This window comes from Accipiter gentilis, unplaced genomic scaffold (assembly GCF_929443795.1).
Source record: "Accipiter gentilis unplaced genomic scaffold, bAccGen1.1, whole genome shotgun sequence".
NCBI classification, from domain to species: Eukaryota; Metazoa; Chordata; class Aves; order Accipitriformes; family Accipitridae; genus Astur; species Astur gentilis.
The window spans coordinates 411081-416386 of NW_026061048.1; the positions used below are offsets into that span (position 1 = coordinate 411081).

General features: G+C 48.9%; 1 long non-coding RNA gene across 1 annotated transcript; it reads left to right on the forward strand.

Moving 5' to 3' along the window:
* The first annotated feature begins 580 nt into the window (after window positions 1–580).
* LOC126037334 (uncharacterized) lies at window positions 581–2026 on the forward strand. The gene is made up of 3 exons (XR_007505622.1): window positions 581–751; window positions 841–953; window positions 1855–2026. It is a non-coding gene; the product is annotated as an uncharacterized LOC126037334 (long non-coding RNA).
* Window positions 2027–5306: the final 3280 nt, after the last annotated feature.

The window sequence follows — 5306 nt, forward strand, 5'->3', positions numbered from 1 at the left end:
CTGGCGTTAAACCAGGACACGAGGTGAGTTGCAAGCCCTGCCTGGCTAATGCTGGAGGCTCTCTGTGTTCCTCCTGCCATCTCGACGGGCCGTCCTTGTTCTTCATCGCCGCTTTATAGCGAGCACCTCTCGCTCTGTAAGCGGCAGTACTGGGGCCGTGTTGCAGGCGGCAAAGGGCAATTGTGACGCTTGCTGGCAGGAGCGGCAAGGAGTGCGGAGCCACGCTCCTGTAGGGAGCAAAGATGGAACCTCGAGGGCTCTGTGGTCCTCTGCTGAGGACATCTAATATCCCGACAGGCCTCTTTGCTTTCCCTGCCTCACGTCTGATTACTTTGCACGCCAGAGGGCAGGGCGGTAAGTAACACTGTGCAGTGTCTTTTCGATAAGAGAGAAGCCCCGCGCAAGAAGCCTTGCGTGCATGCAGGATTAGGAGAGCAGCGTTCTGATAGCACGGAGGTGCCCACCCCGACCGAGCCCCAGGGTCGCCGGGGTATCGCTGGCTTGCAGGTGGGCCGCTCGCATCTGGTGTGCTGGGCCGCGGCCTTTCCTGCCGAAGAGAGCTGCCCCTCTGGCACGAAGCAGCTTTGGGTCTCTTGTGGCCTGCCTTCAGGCTGTCACCTGAACCAGGCGTTATTTTTTGTTGTAAATCTCTCGCCAGCGTCTGCTGCCTGGCTGCTGTCGCTCCTGCAACCCTGATGCCACATGCAGAGGGATACAGCAGACCCTGGGGCTTGCTGAGGTGCACCGCAGGGTCCGTATGCCGCACGGCCACATAGCGTGCGAGCGAGCGAGGCTCCGTGCCTAGGAAGCCTCGTCTTGCAAGACCTGTGTTACTCCTAGGGGGAGGATGGCCGTGCTGCCGGAGTTACAGAAGAGGTGGGGAGCGGGAGAGGAGCAGAAAGAAGCATCTGAACTGGCAAATTCTCCTGGCAGTGCCAAGAACAAGAGCTGTGGTGAGCCCTGGGCCCTCGGGGCCCCGTCTCCCCTCTTCGGCGTTCTGGTCCCTCCCTGCCCCTCCCTCCCCTGGTCCCTTCTATTTCCCACACCCCTGCCCATTTTTTCTTTTTTTTTTTTTTTTTTCTTTCCTCCCTTGTACCTCTGATACTGAAAAGCTGGTCAAAGAAACTCCCTAAGACTCGTTTTGGAGTTTTAGAAAGCGGGCATTCTTCATTGCAGTGCTGGATGCACGGGGGATAGTTCCACCTAGTGTGCATGCCACAGCTTTAGCACAAACAGGTTATATAGAATAACTAATTGCTTATTAATCAGATTAGTACACATATACATAAAAACGACGGCAACCGATTATCATAGTACTGCCTACATCCAATCATGCGCAATGAAGGATCCATTTGAGATGAAGGGCTGCTTTTGCGACCACCGACCTATTTGAAGTTCTTGCTGGCTGTCCTCAAAGTCTTTCTTCTTGTCCTTGTTCTTTGATCTTGAAGCTTAATGCAGTTTCAATCACATGTGGTCAGTTTCAGCATTGTTCTCATTTAGCATACAGGAACATCTAGTCATAAGAGCAAAGAACTGCAAAACTTATGAATAATTACTAGTTAGTCACTTCACTACACTTTTGTAATTATGTCCCCAGGTACCCTTTGTCTACTGTTTCAACAATAATGTTAATACATGATCATTTATCAAATCTCACTTATACAGTTATCTAACAGCAAACCAGTTTTCATCAGTCTACATTCTAAAGGAAGTGTTGTATTGTGAGCTGACCTGTTTAGCTCGAGTCCTAATTAGGGCAGCTGCTAGCCTCTCCCTTTGCTGGAATTCCTCTACTCATTTGGTGTTATTTTCTTAATATGCTGAAATACAGTTGTGATTTTAATTTTTCAGATGTGTTGTCATAAGGGTGTGGTGATGCTCAACAGATGCCCCATCCTGTGGGAAGCACCCCCTCCATGGGGCAGGCAGTGTGGATTATCTGGTGTTGGGTCAAGAACCCAGAGCGGAATTGCTGTTGCAGATTATCCCAGATGAGGTTACCTACTCTGGATTACCTGGGTGGAGCCCCTGGTGAAGGTAAACCTCATGCATGACCCCCCCCAGCCTGTGCATGTTCTTGTGCACATATCTTACCACCGCAAACTAGCCATCTAACCCACCTTCCCTGTGAGTTTTTTCCCATGCCGATTGGTGGGGGCATCACCCCCTTCCCCCCACCCGCTGTGTATCCCTGAAGTTCCATGTTTTCTTGGTGTCATTTGTGGCTGCAGCCCCCCTCCCCCCCACCCCAAACCGCGGGGGTGTGGCTTCTGCTGACCCTTTCCTGCATGACTGCAGGGGGTGTTGTTGCCCCCCTGCCCTGCCCTGGCCTGTCCTTGTAGGGCATGGCTGCTGCCTGTTCCCCCCCATGTATTTCCATGGGGTTTTTTTGGTGTCTTTTGTGCTTTGGGGCTCTTGTACCTCTGTTAAGGGAGTCAGCTGGAGACATGCTCAGGGGGACTCTGCATCATTGGCTATTCACAGGAAATAATTTGTTTTGCAACCAGAGATATTTTGGAGACGGAATTCTTAAGGGATCTAATTCTGCTTTTTGATTCATTCCTATCCAGAAGGTAGTTCTGGTAGAAGTAAGGAGGTATGCACAGTCTTGCTAGAAATGAAGCGTAACCCCAGAGTGTTTTGGCTTTTTTATAGGAAACTAAAGCACATCATTTTTGATAACAACATTGTCATTGCATTTAATGAGCTAGTTTCCTACCTAGTTTGGAAGGGCATCTATTGTTTTCTATCTAGGCCCCAGACAAATTAAGTTGAATTCCCTACCTGGTCCCATTGCTGATGCAATAGGTGTAGCTGTAGCACAGGAGCAGGTATCAGCGTTGTCAGTAAGGGTCACTTTCTCTGTTCAGGGTCTCATTTGCTGTAAATTTAAGGCAGGTGAGAACAGTGCTGCTGCTCCTCCAGCTGACTTTATAGCTGCTGGTGGTTTGCCCTTCCCCTTTCCCAGGGGATTGTGCTAAGGGTGGTGGGCGGGGGCTCGGGGGTATTTGTGCCACAGCCTCTGCTGAGGGAGCTCATTGTGCTCCTGGGTTTCTCTGGTGTTGGTGCTCAGCTCTTCCTTGAGTGCTTTGCAGCTTTTGAGCTGGCTCAGCCCTTTGGGAAGAGGTGTCTGCCTGAGGTAAGAGCTTCAGGACCAGTCAAGGTTCAGCAGCATGTGTGGTAGAAAGTAACACTTTGTCCTGGGTTCAGCTGGGATAGAGTTAATTTTTACAGGAACCTGGCATGTGGGGGGCATAGCTGGGGCAGCTGACCTGAACTAGCCAAGGAGCTATTCCATACCATGTGATATCATGCTCAGTATATAAATGGGGATCAGGCCCGGGGAGCGCTCGACTTTCGGTGGGGGAAGTGGTGGAGCGTTGGGTTCCGGGTGGTGAGCAGTTGCACTGTGCATCACTCTTTTTGTTTACTCTTTCGTTAGTACCGTTGTTGTTGTTGTTGCAATTTTGTTTTGTGTTGTCCCAGTAAACTGCCTTTATCTTAACCCTTGAGGTTCCTTTTTTTTTTTTTTTTCCTTTTCTCTCCTCTGTCTCCTCCCTATCCCACCGGAGGGGGGCGGGAGGAGTGAGCGAGCGGCTGCGTGGTCCGTTGTTACCGGCTGGGCTGAAACCACGACACACTTGTATGCAGCTTTTTTTTTTCCCCCTTTCTTTTTTTCAGGTCAGTAATTTTGTTTCGAGTGTTCTGTTTCTCGAAATGAGCATTCAGTGATGGAGTTAAGTATTCTTTATTGCAGCGCTGGAAGAACGGAGGATCGCTCCTCCAAATGTGCTTTCTGGCTGGGACTAATTGTATAGGTTAAATACCTGCCTTACATACATATTCATAAAGTTTCTGAGAAATAATATACATATTCATTGATTTTCCCGAGAAGTCATTAGCATATGTAAATGTCCTTTATGCATGCATGTTGAAGGTCTTCGGTCGTCTTCTGGAGTCCTCTGGTGGTCTTCCATAGTCTTCCTCACTTGTCCGCTGTTTGAACTTTGTTGTACGAGTTTGCACAGTACGATCCCCTTCTGGGCCCCACAAACAACTTCTCTGCTTATCACCTAGCTTTTGGCTCAGTCACCACAAGAGATAGAACATATTTTCTTATCAAACAGAATACCTCCTCAAAGAGGGCATGTTATTTTGTCTTATATTACAGACACAGGAATCTTGTGCTTTATGTCCTTGGCTTGTCTATGTAAATCAACTTACAGAGGCAGTTGTTAACCTTCTAACAAATTCCTGAGTCTTTTATTTAGCAATACACTGAGTCTAAACATACGTTCTATTTCTACATCTACTAGGCCTAGTGTCAGGTTCTGCATCAGTTCAGGGGTAGAAAGATGGTTTAATAGTATGCATTGTTTGGGGTTTTTTTTTTGTTGTTTGTTTTTTTTTTTATTCTTCATGCATTGTGTTTTCCTGCAATTCCCAACTTTATTGAAGAAGGAACGTTGGGTTTTTAACAGTTCTGCTGTGTAAGTTATCTCTCTTAACGGGACTGATGGTGACATTGTTTAGCAGGGGTTAGGGTGAGCATCTTGTATGTATTTGTATATGGAGTTTTAGTACTACTGATGAAAGCAGAAGGGCCGTGAGGCACAGTGCCCTTCAGGGTTTGGGGTGCCTTTCCTCATTGCCCACAGAATGCCACGTTGTCCTTAGAATCTTTGCAGCTGGTGGCAGGCCCCTCGTAGATTACAAGGCTTGGGACTTGACTTTATTTTGTGGGCATGTAGCAGAGCTCAGAGTCTCTGGGGAGCTGTAGGTTAGGGGGTGCACCCAGAATTTGGGATGTTGCTCAGAAGAGCGGCTCTTGAGGAGTAGCCACTGAAGGGGGTTCAGGAGTGCAGATTGAGGGCAGGAGGTGTCAGGAAGCAGTGGGGTTCCTTTCCTGACAGTTGAGGAGAAGAAAAGGGGTTTCTTAAGTTTTGGGACTGCTGGGGAAAGGGAGGAGGGTTCACCAGCCCTTCTCAGAGGAGTTTTGCAGTTGGATTTGAATGTCATAGAATCGTAGAATGGTTTGGGTTGGAAGGCACCATAAAGATCCTCTAGTTCCAACCCTCCCCCACGGACGCCGTCCGCAAGACCAGGTTGCTGAAAGCCCCATCTGACTTGGCCTTGAATGCTTCCAGGGAGGGAGCATCTGCAGGTTCTCTGGGCAACGCGTTCCAGTGCCTCGCCACCCCTAGTGAGAAACGTCTTCCTAACGCCTAAACCTAATGTACCCTCCTTAGGACTAAAGCCGTTACCGCCTTGTCCTATGGCTGTACTCCCTTGTAAAAAGTCCC